This window comes from Phalangium opilio, unplaced genomic scaffold (genome assembly GCF_054372755.1).
Source record: "Phalangium opilio isolate 3A_F unplaced genomic scaffold, DU_Popi_V2 ptg000009l_1, whole genome shotgun sequence".
NCBI lineage: Eukaryota > Metazoa > Arthropoda > Arachnida > Opiliones > Phalangiidae > Phalangium > Phalangium opilio.
This window is the reverse complement of record NW_028324146.1, coordinates 774193-782252: the sequence shown is the minus strand read 5'-3', so window position 1 is coordinate 782252 and position 8060 is coordinate 774193. Positions and strand designations below refer to the sequence as shown.

General features: G+C 41.7%; 53 non-coding genes across 53 annotated transcripts; all 53 read right to left on the bottom strand.

The window, feature by feature from the left end:
* Positions 1–49: 49 nt before the first annotated feature.
* TRNAY-GUA (transfer RNA tyrosine (anticodon GUA)) lies at positions 50–135 on the bottom strand. Its single transcript is given in 2 exon segments — positions 50–85; positions 99–135. It is a non-coding gene; the product is annotated as a tRNA-Tyr (tRNA).
* A 62-nt stretch (positions 136–197) lies between these two features.
* On the bottom strand, positions 198–283 carry TRNAY-GUA (transfer RNA tyrosine (anticodon GUA)). Its single transcript is given in 2 exon segments — positions 198–233; positions 247–283. It is a non-coding gene; the product is annotated as a tRNA-Tyr (tRNA).
* Positions 284–345: 62 nt separating this feature from the next.
* TRNAY-GUA (transfer RNA tyrosine (anticodon GUA)) lies at positions 346–431 on the bottom strand. Its single transcript is given in 2 exon segments — positions 346–381; positions 395–431. It is a non-coding gene; the product is annotated as a tRNA-Tyr (tRNA).
* Positions 432–493: 62 nt separating this feature from the next.
* Positions 494–579, bottom strand: TRNAY-GUA (transfer RNA tyrosine (anticodon GUA)). Its single transcript is given in 2 exon segments — positions 494–529; positions 543–579. It is a non-coding gene; the product is annotated as a tRNA-Tyr (tRNA).
* A 62-nt stretch (positions 580–641) lies between these two features.
* Positions 642–727, bottom strand: TRNAY-GUA (transfer RNA tyrosine (anticodon GUA)). Its single transcript is given in 2 exon segments — positions 642–677; positions 691–727. It is a non-coding gene; the product is annotated as a tRNA-Tyr (tRNA).
* Positions 728–789: 62 nt separating this feature from the next.
* Positions 790–875, bottom strand: TRNAY-GUA (transfer RNA tyrosine (anticodon GUA)). The gene is given in 2 exon segments: positions 790–825; positions 839–875. It is a non-coding gene; the product is annotated as a tRNA-Tyr (tRNA).
* A 62-nt stretch (positions 876–937) lies between these two features.
* On the bottom strand, positions 938–1023 carry TRNAY-GUA (transfer RNA tyrosine (anticodon GUA)). The gene is given in 2 exon segments: positions 938–973; positions 987–1023. It is a non-coding gene; the product is annotated as a tRNA-Tyr (tRNA).
* A 62-nt stretch (positions 1024–1085) lies between these two features.
* On the bottom strand, positions 1086–1171 carry TRNAY-GUA (transfer RNA tyrosine (anticodon GUA)). The gene is given in 2 exon segments: positions 1086–1121; positions 1135–1171. It is a non-coding gene; the product is annotated as a tRNA-Tyr (tRNA).
* A 62-nt stretch (positions 1172–1233) lies between these two features.
* TRNAY-GUA (transfer RNA tyrosine (anticodon GUA)) lies at positions 1234–1319 on the bottom strand. The gene is given in 2 exon segments: positions 1234–1269; positions 1283–1319. It is a non-coding gene; the product is annotated as a tRNA-Tyr (tRNA).
* A 62-nt stretch (positions 1320–1381) lies between these two features.
* On the bottom strand, positions 1382–1467 carry TRNAY-GUA (transfer RNA tyrosine (anticodon GUA)). The gene is given in 2 exon segments: positions 1382–1417; positions 1431–1467. It is a non-coding gene; the product is annotated as a tRNA-Tyr (tRNA).
* Positions 1468–1529: 62 nt separating this feature from the next.
* Positions 1530–1615, bottom strand: TRNAY-GUA (transfer RNA tyrosine (anticodon GUA)). The gene is given in 2 exon segments: positions 1530–1565; positions 1579–1615. It is a non-coding gene; the product is annotated as a tRNA-Tyr (tRNA).
* Positions 1616–1677: 62 nt separating this feature from the next.
* TRNAY-GUA (transfer RNA tyrosine (anticodon GUA)) lies at positions 1678–1763 on the bottom strand. Its single transcript is given in 2 exon segments — positions 1678–1713; positions 1727–1763. It is a non-coding gene; the product is annotated as a tRNA-Tyr (tRNA).
* A 62-nt stretch (positions 1764–1825) lies between these two features.
* TRNAY-GUA (transfer RNA tyrosine (anticodon GUA)) lies at positions 1826–1911 on the bottom strand. The gene is given in 2 exon segments: positions 1826–1861; positions 1875–1911. It is a non-coding gene; the product is annotated as a tRNA-Tyr (tRNA).
* Positions 1912–1973: 62 nt separating this feature from the next.
* Positions 1974–2059, bottom strand: TRNAY-GUA (transfer RNA tyrosine (anticodon GUA)). Its single transcript is given in 2 exon segments — positions 1974–2009; positions 2023–2059. It is a non-coding gene; the product is annotated as a tRNA-Tyr (tRNA).
* Positions 2060–2121: 62 nt separating this feature from the next.
* On the bottom strand, positions 2122–2207 carry TRNAY-GUA (transfer RNA tyrosine (anticodon GUA)). Its single transcript is given in 2 exon segments — positions 2122–2157; positions 2171–2207. It is a non-coding gene; the product is annotated as a tRNA-Tyr (tRNA).
* Positions 2208–2269: 62 nt separating this feature from the next.
* On the bottom strand, positions 2270–2355 carry TRNAY-GUA (transfer RNA tyrosine (anticodon GUA)). The gene is given in 2 exon segments: positions 2270–2305; positions 2319–2355. It is a non-coding gene; the product is annotated as a tRNA-Tyr (tRNA).
* Positions 2356–2417: 62 nt separating this feature from the next.
* On the bottom strand, positions 2418–2503 carry TRNAY-GUA (transfer RNA tyrosine (anticodon GUA)). Its single transcript is given in 2 exon segments — positions 2418–2453; positions 2467–2503. It is a non-coding gene; the product is annotated as a tRNA-Tyr (tRNA).
* A 62-nt stretch (positions 2504–2565) lies between these two features.
* On the bottom strand, positions 2566–2651 carry TRNAY-GUA (transfer RNA tyrosine (anticodon GUA)). The gene is given in 2 exon segments: positions 2566–2601; positions 2615–2651. It is a non-coding gene; the product is annotated as a tRNA-Tyr (tRNA).
* Positions 2652–2713: 62 nt separating this feature from the next.
* TRNAY-GUA (transfer RNA tyrosine (anticodon GUA)) lies at positions 2714–2799 on the bottom strand. Its single transcript is given in 2 exon segments — positions 2714–2749; positions 2763–2799. It is a non-coding gene; the product is annotated as a tRNA-Tyr (tRNA).
* Positions 2800–2861: 62 nt separating this feature from the next.
* Positions 2862–2947, bottom strand: TRNAY-AUA (transfer RNA tyrosine (anticodon AUA)). Its single transcript is given in 2 exon segments — positions 2862–2897; positions 2911–2947. It is a non-coding gene; the product is annotated as a tRNA-Tyr (tRNA).
* A 62-nt stretch (positions 2948–3009) lies between these two features.
* TRNAY-GUA (transfer RNA tyrosine (anticodon GUA)) lies at positions 3010–3095 on the bottom strand. Its single transcript is given in 2 exon segments — positions 3010–3045; positions 3059–3095. It is a non-coding gene; the product is annotated as a tRNA-Tyr (tRNA).
* A 62-nt stretch (positions 3096–3157) lies between these two features.
* Positions 3158–3243, bottom strand: TRNAY-GUA (transfer RNA tyrosine (anticodon GUA)). Its single transcript is given in 2 exon segments — positions 3158–3193; positions 3207–3243. It is a non-coding gene; the product is annotated as a tRNA-Tyr (tRNA).
* Positions 3244–3305: 62 nt separating this feature from the next.
* Positions 3306–3391, bottom strand: TRNAY-GUA (transfer RNA tyrosine (anticodon GUA)). The gene is given in 2 exon segments: positions 3306–3341; positions 3355–3391. It is a non-coding gene; the product is annotated as a tRNA-Tyr (tRNA).
* A 62-nt stretch (positions 3392–3453) lies between these two features.
* On the bottom strand, positions 3454–3539 carry TRNAY-GUA (transfer RNA tyrosine (anticodon GUA)). Its single transcript is given in 2 exon segments — positions 3454–3489; positions 3503–3539. It is a non-coding gene; the product is annotated as a tRNA-Tyr (tRNA).
* A 62-nt stretch (positions 3540–3601) lies between these two features.
* Positions 3602–3687, bottom strand: TRNAY-GUA (transfer RNA tyrosine (anticodon GUA)). Its single transcript is given in 2 exon segments — positions 3602–3637; positions 3651–3687. It is a non-coding gene; the product is annotated as a tRNA-Tyr (tRNA).
* Positions 3688–3749: 62 nt separating this feature from the next.
* TRNAY-AUA (transfer RNA tyrosine (anticodon AUA)) lies at positions 3750–3835 on the bottom strand. Its single transcript is given in 2 exon segments — positions 3750–3785; positions 3799–3835. It is a non-coding gene; the product is annotated as a tRNA-Tyr (tRNA).
* A 62-nt stretch (positions 3836–3897) lies between these two features.
* On the bottom strand, positions 3898–3983 carry TRNAY-GUA (transfer RNA tyrosine (anticodon GUA)). Its single transcript is given in 2 exon segments — positions 3898–3933; positions 3947–3983. It is a non-coding gene; the product is annotated as a tRNA-Tyr (tRNA).
* A 62-nt stretch (positions 3984–4045) lies between these two features.
* On the bottom strand, positions 4046–4131 carry TRNAY-GUA (transfer RNA tyrosine (anticodon GUA)). Its single transcript is given in 2 exon segments — positions 4046–4081; positions 4095–4131. It is a non-coding gene; the product is annotated as a tRNA-Tyr (tRNA).
* Positions 4132–4193: 62 nt separating this feature from the next.
* TRNAY-GUA (transfer RNA tyrosine (anticodon GUA)) lies at positions 4194–4279 on the bottom strand. Its single transcript is given in 2 exon segments — positions 4194–4229; positions 4243–4279. It is a non-coding gene; the product is annotated as a tRNA-Tyr (tRNA).
* A 62-nt stretch (positions 4280–4341) lies between these two features.
* On the bottom strand, positions 4342–4427 carry TRNAY-GUA (transfer RNA tyrosine (anticodon GUA)). Its single transcript is given in 2 exon segments — positions 4342–4377; positions 4391–4427. It is a non-coding gene; the product is annotated as a tRNA-Tyr (tRNA).
* Positions 4428–4489: 62 nt separating this feature from the next.
* TRNAY-GUA (transfer RNA tyrosine (anticodon GUA)) lies at positions 4490–4575 on the bottom strand. Its single transcript is given in 2 exon segments — positions 4490–4525; positions 4539–4575. It is a non-coding gene; the product is annotated as a tRNA-Tyr (tRNA).
* Positions 4576–4637: 62 nt separating this feature from the next.
* TRNAY-GUA (transfer RNA tyrosine (anticodon GUA)) lies at positions 4638–4723 on the bottom strand. The gene is given in 2 exon segments: positions 4638–4673; positions 4687–4723. It is a non-coding gene; the product is annotated as a tRNA-Tyr (tRNA).
* A 62-nt stretch (positions 4724–4785) lies between these two features.
* TRNAY-GUA (transfer RNA tyrosine (anticodon GUA)) lies at positions 4786–4871 on the bottom strand. The gene is given in 2 exon segments: positions 4786–4821; positions 4835–4871. It is a non-coding gene; the product is annotated as a tRNA-Tyr (tRNA).
* A 62-nt stretch (positions 4872–4933) lies between these two features.
* Positions 4934–5019, bottom strand: TRNAY-GUA (transfer RNA tyrosine (anticodon GUA)). Its single transcript is given in 2 exon segments — positions 4934–4969; positions 4983–5019. It is a non-coding gene; the product is annotated as a tRNA-Tyr (tRNA).
* A 62-nt stretch (positions 5020–5081) lies between these two features.
* TRNAY-GUA (transfer RNA tyrosine (anticodon GUA)) lies at positions 5082–5167 on the bottom strand. Its single transcript is given in 2 exon segments — positions 5082–5117; positions 5131–5167. It is a non-coding gene; the product is annotated as a tRNA-Tyr (tRNA).
* A 62-nt stretch (positions 5168–5229) lies between these two features.
* On the bottom strand, positions 5230–5315 carry TRNAY-GUA (transfer RNA tyrosine (anticodon GUA)). Its single transcript is given in 2 exon segments — positions 5230–5265; positions 5279–5315. It is a non-coding gene; the product is annotated as a tRNA-Tyr (tRNA).
* A 62-nt stretch (positions 5316–5377) lies between these two features.
* TRNAY-GUA (transfer RNA tyrosine (anticodon GUA)) lies at positions 5378–5463 on the bottom strand. Its single transcript is given in 2 exon segments — positions 5378–5413; positions 5427–5463. It is a non-coding gene; the product is annotated as a tRNA-Tyr (tRNA).
* Positions 5464–5525: 62 nt separating this feature from the next.
* Positions 5526–5611, bottom strand: TRNAY-AUA (transfer RNA tyrosine (anticodon AUA)). The gene is given in 2 exon segments: positions 5526–5561; positions 5575–5611. It is a non-coding gene; the product is annotated as a tRNA-Tyr (tRNA).
* Positions 5612–5673: 62 nt separating this feature from the next.
* TRNAY-GUA (transfer RNA tyrosine (anticodon GUA)) lies at positions 5674–5759 on the bottom strand. The gene is given in 2 exon segments: positions 5674–5709; positions 5723–5759. It is a non-coding gene; the product is annotated as a tRNA-Tyr (tRNA).
* Positions 5760–5821: 62 nt separating this feature from the next.
* TRNAY-GUA (transfer RNA tyrosine (anticodon GUA)) lies at positions 5822–5907 on the bottom strand. Its single transcript is given in 2 exon segments — positions 5822–5857; positions 5871–5907. It is a non-coding gene; the product is annotated as a tRNA-Tyr (tRNA).
* Positions 5908–5969: 62 nt separating this feature from the next.
* On the bottom strand, positions 5970–6055 carry TRNAY-GUA (transfer RNA tyrosine (anticodon GUA)). Its single transcript is given in 2 exon segments — positions 5970–6005; positions 6019–6055. It is a non-coding gene; the product is annotated as a tRNA-Tyr (tRNA).
* A 62-nt stretch (positions 6056–6117) lies between these two features.
* Positions 6118–6203, bottom strand: TRNAY-GUA (transfer RNA tyrosine (anticodon GUA)). The gene is given in 2 exon segments: positions 6118–6153; positions 6167–6203. It is a non-coding gene; the product is annotated as a tRNA-Tyr (tRNA).
* Positions 6204–6265: 62 nt separating this feature from the next.
* TRNAY-AUA (transfer RNA tyrosine (anticodon AUA)) lies at positions 6266–6351 on the bottom strand. The gene is given in 2 exon segments: positions 6266–6301; positions 6315–6351. It is a non-coding gene; the product is annotated as a tRNA-Tyr (tRNA).
* Positions 6352–6413: 62 nt separating this feature from the next.
* TRNAY-GUA (transfer RNA tyrosine (anticodon GUA)) lies at positions 6414–6499 on the bottom strand. The gene is given in 2 exon segments: positions 6414–6449; positions 6463–6499. It is a non-coding gene; the product is annotated as a tRNA-Tyr (tRNA).
* A 62-nt stretch (positions 6500–6561) lies between these two features.
* TRNAY-GUA (transfer RNA tyrosine (anticodon GUA)) lies at positions 6562–6647 on the bottom strand. The gene is given in 2 exon segments: positions 6562–6597; positions 6611–6647. It is a non-coding gene; the product is annotated as a tRNA-Tyr (tRNA).
* Positions 6648–6709: 62 nt separating this feature from the next.
* On the bottom strand, positions 6710–6795 carry TRNAY-GUA (transfer RNA tyrosine (anticodon GUA)). Its single transcript is given in 2 exon segments — positions 6710–6745; positions 6759–6795. It is a non-coding gene; the product is annotated as a tRNA-Tyr (tRNA).
* A 62-nt stretch (positions 6796–6857) lies between these two features.
* TRNAY-GUA (transfer RNA tyrosine (anticodon GUA)) lies at positions 6858–6943 on the bottom strand. The gene is given in 2 exon segments: positions 6858–6893; positions 6907–6943. It is a non-coding gene; the product is annotated as a tRNA-Tyr (tRNA).
* A 62-nt stretch (positions 6944–7005) lies between these two features.
* Positions 7006–7091, bottom strand: TRNAY-GUA (transfer RNA tyrosine (anticodon GUA)). The gene is given in 2 exon segments: positions 7006–7041; positions 7055–7091. It is a non-coding gene; the product is annotated as a tRNA-Tyr (tRNA).
* Positions 7092–7153: 62 nt separating this feature from the next.
* On the bottom strand, positions 7154–7239 carry TRNAY-GUA (transfer RNA tyrosine (anticodon GUA)). Its single transcript is given in 2 exon segments — positions 7154–7189; positions 7203–7239. It is a non-coding gene; the product is annotated as a tRNA-Tyr (tRNA).
* A 62-nt stretch (positions 7240–7301) lies between these two features.
* On the bottom strand, positions 7302–7387 carry TRNAY-GUA (transfer RNA tyrosine (anticodon GUA)). The gene is given in 2 exon segments: positions 7302–7337; positions 7351–7387. It is a non-coding gene; the product is annotated as a tRNA-Tyr (tRNA).
* A 62-nt stretch (positions 7388–7449) lies between these two features.
* TRNAY-GUA (transfer RNA tyrosine (anticodon GUA)) lies at positions 7450–7535 on the bottom strand. Its single transcript is given in 2 exon segments — positions 7450–7485; positions 7499–7535. It is a non-coding gene; the product is annotated as a tRNA-Tyr (tRNA).
* Positions 7536–7597: 62 nt separating this feature from the next.
* TRNAY-GUA (transfer RNA tyrosine (anticodon GUA)) lies at positions 7598–7683 on the bottom strand. Its single transcript is given in 2 exon segments — positions 7598–7633; positions 7647–7683. It is a non-coding gene; the product is annotated as a tRNA-Tyr (tRNA).
* Positions 7684–7745: 62 nt separating this feature from the next.
* Positions 7746–7831, bottom strand: TRNAY-GUA (transfer RNA tyrosine (anticodon GUA)). Its single transcript is given in 2 exon segments — positions 7746–7781; positions 7795–7831. It is a non-coding gene; the product is annotated as a tRNA-Tyr (tRNA).
* Positions 7832–8060: the final 229 nt, after the last annotated feature.

Genomic DNA, 8060 nt, shown 5'->3' with positions numbered 1-8060 from the left:
TTCATTCAAGGATTAAGAATAAAATGAGATATAAAATGCAAACAAATCTTCCGTCGAGCAGGATTTGAACCAGCGACCTATGGATTACAATTGTCACTCTACAGTCCACCGCTCTACCAACTGAGCTATCGACGGCCGATTGCTGGGTTTCATTCAAGGATTAAGAATAAAATGAGATATAAAATGCAAACAAATCTTCCGACGAGCCGGATTTGAACCAGCGACCTATGGATTACAATTGTCACTCTACAGTCCACCGCTCTACCAACTGAGCTATCGACGGCTGATTGCTGGGTTTCATTCAAGGATTAAAAATAAAATGAGATATAAAATGCAAATAAATCTTCCGTCGAGCCGGATTTGAACCAGCGACCTATGGATTACAATTGTCACTCTACAGTCCACCGCTCTACCAACTGAGCTATCGACGGCTGATTGCTGGGTTTCATTCAAGGATTAAGAATAAAATGAGATATAAAATGCAAACAAATCTTCCGTCGAGCCGGATTTGAACCAGCGACCTATGGATTACAATTGTCACTCTACAGTCCACCGCTCTACCAACTGAGCTATCGACGGCTGATTGCTGGGTTTCATTCAAGGATTAAAAATAAAATGAGATATAAAATGCAAATAAATCTTCCGTCGAGCCGGATTTGAACCAGCGACCTATGGATTACAATTGTCACTCTACAGTCCACCGCTCTACCAACTGAGCTATCGACGGCTGATTGCTGGGTTTCATTCAAGGATTAAGAATAAAATGAGATATAAAATGCAAATAAATCTTCCGTCGAGCCGGATTTGAACCAGCGACCTATGGATTACAATTGTCACTCTACAGTCCACCGCTCTACCAACTGAGCTATCGACGGCTGATTGCTGGGTTTCATTCAAGGATTAAAAATAAAATGAGATATAAAATGCAAATAAATCTTCCGTCGAGCCGGATTTGAACCAGCGACCTATGGATTACAATTGTCACTCTACAGTCCACCGCTCTACCAACTGAGCTATCGACGGCTGATTGCTGGGTTTCATTCAAGGATTAAGAATAAAATGAGATATAAAATGCAAATAAATCTTCCGTCGAGCCGGATTTGAACCAGCGACCTATGGATTACAATTGTCACTCTACAGTCCACCGCTCTACCAACTGAGCTATCGACGGCTGATTGCTGGGTTTCATTCAAGGATTAAAAATAAAATGAGATATAAAATGCAAATAAATCTTCCGTCGAGCCGGATTTGAACCAGCGACCTATGGATTACAATTGTCACTCTACAGTCCACCGCTCTACCAACTGAGCTATCGACGGCTGATTGCTGGGTTTCATTCAAGGATTAAGAATAAAATGAGATATAAAATGCAAATAAATCTTCCGTCGAGCCGGATTTGAACCAGCGACCTATGGATTACAATTGTCACTCTACAGTCCACCGCTCTACCAACTGAGCTATCGACGGCTGATTGCTGGGTTTCATTCAAGGATTAAAAATAAAATGAGATATAAAATGCAAATAAATCTTCCGTCGAGCCGGATTTGAACCAGCGACCTATGGATTACAATTGTCACTCTACAGTCCACCGCTCTACCAACTGAGCTATCGACGGCTGATTGCTAGGTTTCATTGAAGGATTAAGAATAAAATGAGATATAAAATGCAAATAAATCTTCCGTCGAGCCGGATTTGAACCAGCGACCTATGGATTACAAATGTCACTCTACAGTCCACCGCTCTACCAACTGAGCTATCGACGGCTGAATGCTGGGTCGCATTCAAGGATTAAGAATAAAATGAGATATAAAATGCAAATAAATCTTCCGTCGAGCCGGATTTGAACCAGCGACCTATGGATTACAATTGTCACTCTACAGTCCACCGCTCTACCAACTGAGCTATCGACGGCCGATTACTGGGTTTCATTCAAGGATTAAGAATAAAATGAGATATAAAATGCAAACAAATCTTCCGTCGAGCCGAATTTGAACCAGCGACCTATGGATTACAATTGTCACTCTACAGTCCACCGCTCTACCAACTGAGCTATCGACGGCTGATTGCTGGGTTTCATTCAAGGATTAAAAATAAAATGAGATATAAAATGCAAATAAATATTCCGTCGAGCCGGATTTGAACCAGCGACCTATGGATTACAATTGTCACTCTACAGTCCACCGCTCTACCAACTGAGCTATCGACGGCTGATTGCTGGGTTTCATTCAAGGATTAAGAATAAAATGAGATATAAAATGCAAACAAATCTTCCGTCGAGCCGGATTTGAACCAGCGACCTATGGATTACAATTGTCACTCTACAGTCCTCCCCTCTACCAACTGAGCTATCGACGGCTGATTGCTGGGTTTCATTCAAGGATTAATAATAAAATGAGATATAAAATGCAAATAAATCTTCCGTCGAGCCGGATTTGAACCAGCGACCTATGGATTAAAATTGTCACACTACAGTCCACCGCTCTACCAACTGAGCTATCGACGGCTGATTGCTGGGTTTCATTCAAGGATTAAGAATAAAATGAGATATAAAATGCAAATAAATCTTCCGTCGAGCCGGATTTGAACCAGCGACCTATGGATTACAATTGTCACTCTACAGTCCACCGCTCTACCAACTGAGCTATCGACGGCTGATTGCTGGGTTTCATTCAAGGATTAAGAATAAAATGAGATATGAAATGCAAATAAATCTTCCGTCGAGCCGGATTTGAACCAGCGACCTATGGATTACAATTGTCACTCTACAGTCCACCGCTCTACCAACTGAACTATCGACAGCTGATTGCTGGGTTTCATTCAAGGATTAAGAATAAAATGAGATATAAAATGCAAATAAATCTTCCGTCGAGCCGGAATTGAACCAGCGAACTATGGATTACAATTGTCAGTCTATTGTCCACCGCTCTACCAACTGAGCTATCGACGGCTGATCGCTGGGTTTCATTCAAGGATTAAGAATAAAATGAGATATAAAATGCAAATAAATCTTCCGTCGAGCCGGATTTGAACCAGCGACCTATGGATTAAAATTGTCACACTACAGTGTACCGCTCTACCAACTGAGCTATCGACGGCTGATTGCTGGGTTTCATTCAAGGATTAAGAATAAAATGAGATATAAAATGCAAATAAATCTTCCGTCGAGCCGGATTTGAACCAGCGACCTATGGATTACAATTGTCTCTCTACAGTCCACCGCTCTACCAACTGAGCTATCGACGGCTGATTGATGCGTTTCATTCAAGGATTAAGAATAAAATGAGATATAAAATGCAAATAAATCTTCCGTCGAGCCGGTTTTGAACCAGCGACCTATGGATTAAAATTGTCACACTACAGTCCACCGCTCTACCAACTGAGCTATCGACGGCTGATTGCTGGGTTTCATTCAAGGATTAAGAATAAAATGAGATATAAAATGCAAATAAATCTTCCGTCGAGCCGGATTTGAACCAGCGACCTATGGATTACAATTGTCTCTCTACAGTCCACCGCTCTACCAACTGAGCTATCGACGGCTGATTGATGCGTTTCATTCAAGGACTAAGAATAAAATGAGATATAAAATGCAAATAAATCTTCCGTCGAGCCGGTTTTGAACCAGCGACCTATGGATTACAATTGTCACTCTACAGTCCACCGCTCTACCAACTGAGCTATCGACGGCTGATTGCTGGGTTTCATTCAAGGATTAAGAATAAAATGAGATATAAAATGCAAATAAATCTTCCGTCGAGCCGGAATTGAACCAGCGAACTATGGATTACAATTGTCAGTCTATTGTCCACCGCTCTACCAACTGAGCTATCGACGGCTGATCGCTGGGTTTCATTCAAGGATTAAGAATAAAATGAGATATAAAATGCAAATAAATCTTCCGTCGAGCCGGATTTGAACCAGCGACCTATGGATTAAAATTGTCACTCTACAGTCCACCGCTCTACCAACTGAGCTATCGACGGCTGATTGCTGGGTTTCATTCAAGGATTAAGAATAAAATGAGATATAAAATGCAAATAAATCTTCCGTCGAGCCGGATTTGAACCAGCGACCTATGGATTACAATTGTCTCTCTACAGTCCACCGCTCTACCAACTGAGCTATCGACGGCTGATTGATGCGTTTCATTCAAGGATTAAGAATAAAATGAGATATAAAATGCAAATAAATCTTCCGTCGAGCCGGTTTTGAACCAGCGACCTATGGATTACAATTGTCACTCTACAGTCCACCGCTCTACCAACTGAGCTATCGACGGCTGATTGCTGGGTTTCATTCAAGGATTAAGAATAAAATGAGATATGAAATGCAAATAAATCTTCCGTCGAGCCGGATTTGAACCAGCGACCTATGGATTACAATTGTCACTCTACAGTCCACCGCTCTACCAACTGAGCTATCGACGGCTGATTGCTGGGTTTCATTCAAGGATTAAGAATAAAATGAGATATAAAATGCAAATAAATCTTCCGTCGAGCCGGATTTGAACCAGCGACCTATGGATTACAATTGTCACTCTACAGTCGACCGCTCTACCAACTGAGCTATCGACGGCCGATTGCTGGCTTTCATTCAAGGATTAAGAACAAAATGAGATATGAAATGCAAATAAATCTTCCGTCGAGCCGGATTTGAACCAGCGACCTATGGATTAAAATTGTCACTCTACAGTCCACCGCTCTACCAACTGAGCTATCGACGGCTGATTGCTGGGTTTCATTCAAGGATTAAGAATAAAATGAGATATAAAATGCAAATAAATCTTCCGTCGAGCCGGATTTGAACCAGCGACCTATGGATTACAATTGTCTCTCTACAGTCCACCGCTCTACCAACTGAGCTATCGACGGCTGATTGATGCGTTTCATTCAAGGATTAAGAATAAAATGAGATATAAAATGCAAATAAATCTTCCGTCGAGCCGGATTTGAACCAGCGACCTATGGATTACAATTGTCTCTCTACAGTCCACCGCTCTACCAACTGAGCTATCGACGGCTGATTGATGCGTTTCATTCAAGGATTAAGAATAAAATGAGATATAAAATGCAAATAAATCTTCCGTCGAGCCGGTTTTGAACCAGCGACCTATGGATTAAAATTGTCACACTACAGTCCACCGCTCTACCAACTGAGCTATCGACGGCTGATTGCTGGGTTTCATTCAAGGATTAAGAATAAAATGAGATATAAAATGCAAATAAATCTTCCGTCGAGCCGGATTTGAACCAGCGACCTATGGATTACAATTGTCTCTCTACAGTCCACCGCTCTACCAACTGAGCTATCGACGGCTGATTGATGCGTTTCATTCAAGGACTAAGAATAAAATGAGATATAAAATGCAAATAAATCTTCCGTCGAGCCGGTTTTGAACCAGCGACCTATGGATTACAATTGTCACTCTACAGTCCACCGCTCTACCAACTGAGCTATCGACGGCTGATTGCTGGGTTTCATTCAAGGATTAAGAATAAAATGAGATATAAAATGCAAATAAATCTTCCGTCGAGCCGGAATTGAACCAGCGAACTATGGATTACAATTGTCAGTCTATTGTCCACCGCTCTACCAACTGAGCTATCGACGGCTGATCGCTGGGTTTCATTCAAGGATTAAGAATAAAATGAGATATAAAATGCAAATAAATCTTCCGTCGAGCCGGATTTGAACCAGCGACCTATGGATTAAAATTGTCACTCTACAGTCCACCGCTCTACCAACTGAGCTATCGACGGCTGATTGCTGGGTTTCATTCAAGGATTAAGAATAAAATGAGATATAAAATGCAAATAAATCTTCCGTCGAGCCGGATTTGAACCAGCGACCTATGGATTACAATTGTCTCTCTACAGTCCACCGCTCTACCAACTGAGCTATCGACGGCTGATTGATGCGTTTCATTCAAGGATTAAGAATAAAATGAGATATAAAATGCAAATAAATCTTCCGTCGAGCCGGTTTTGAACCAGCGACCTATGGATTACAATTGACACTCTACAGTCCACCGCTCTACCAACTGAGCTATCGACGGCTGATTGCTGGGTTTCATTCAAGGATTAAGAATAAAATGAGATATGAAATGCAAATAAATCTTCCGTCGAGCCGGATTTGAACCAGCGACCTATGGATTACAATTGTCACTCTACAGTCCACCGCTCTACCAACTGAGCTATCGACGGCTGATTGCTGGGTTTCATTCAAGGATTAAGAATAAAATGAGATATAAAATGCAAATAAATCTTCCGTCGAGCCGGAATTGAACCAGCGAACTATGGATTACAATTGTCAGTCTATTGTCCACCGCTCTACCAACTGAGCTATCGACGGCTGATCGCTGGGTTTCATTCAAGGATTAAGAATAAAATGAGATATAAAATGCAAATAAATCTTCCGTCGAGCCGGATTTGAACCAGCGACCTATGGATTAAAATTGTCACTCTACAGTCCACCGCTCTACCAACTGAGCTATCGACGGCTGATTGCTGGGTTTCATTCAAGGATTAAGAATAAAATGAGATATAAAATGCAAATAAATCTTCCGTCGAGCCGGATTTGAACCAGCGACCTATGGATTACAATTGTCTCTCTACAGTCCACCGCTCTACCAACTGAGCTATCGACGGCTGATTGATGCGTTTCATTCAAGGATTAAGAATAAAATGAGATATAAAATGCAAATAAATCTTCCGTCGAGCCGGTTTTGAGCCAGCGACCTATGGATTACAATTGTCACTCTACAGTCCACCGCTCTACCAACTGAGCTATCGACGGCTGATAGCTGGGTTTCATTCAAGGATTAAGAATAAAATGAGATATGAAATGCAAATAAATCTTCCGTCGAGCCGGATTTGAACCAGCGACCTATGGATTACAATTGTCACTCTACAGTCCACCGCTCTACCAACTGAGCTATCGACGGCTGATTGCTGGGTTTCATTCAAGGATTAAGAATAAAATGAGATATAAAATGCAAATAAATCTTCCGTCGAGCCGGATTTGAACCAGCGACCTATGGATTACAATTGTCACTCTACAGTCCACCGCTCTACCAACTGAGCTATCGACGGCTGATTGCTGGGTTTCATTCAAGGATTAAGAATAAAATGAGATATAAAATGCAAATAAATCTTCCGTCGAGCCGGATTTGAACCAGCGACCTATGGATTACAATTGTCACTCTACAGTCCACCGCTCTACCAACTGAGCTATCGACGGCTGATTGCTGGGTTTCATTCAAGGATTAAGAATAAAATGAGATATGAAATGCAAATAAATCTTCCGTCGAGCCGGATTTGAACCAGCGACCTATGGATTACAATTGTCACTCTACAGTCCACCGCTCTACCAACTGAGCTATCGACGGCTGATTGCTGGGTTTCATTCAAGGATTAAGAATAAAATGAGATATAAAATGCAAATAAATCTTCCGTCGAGCCGGATTTGAACCAGCGACCTATGGATTACAATTGTCTCTCTACAGTCCACCGCTCTACCAACTGAGCTATCGACGGCTGATTGATGCGTTTCATTCAAGGATTAAGAATAAAATGAGATATAAAATGCAAATAAATCTTCCGTCGAGCCGGTTTTGAACCAGCGACCTATGGATTACAATTGTCACTCTACAGTCCACCGCTCTACCAACTGAGCTATCGACGGCTGATTGCTGGGTTTCATTCAAGGATTAAGAATAAAATGAGATATGAAATGCAAATAAATCTTCCGTCGAGCCGGATTTGAACCAGCGACCTATGGATTACAATTGTCACTCTACAGTCCACCGCTCTACCAACTGAGCTATCGACGGCTGATTGCTGGGTTTCATTCAAGGATTAAGAATAAAATGAGATATAAAATGCAAATCTGGGAGCACGGCAGTGCTCCCAGCCAAGTCGAGCACTGACATCCTTTTCTCGAAGCAACTCGTGGCACTTTTAAGCCCACTGTAACTTTGTGATGGGTACAGGTAAAAGCCTGAAATTTTGCTTGCCGTGAGGACTGTCAATCGTAGCTATAGTTTCCAAGTTTCAAGTTCC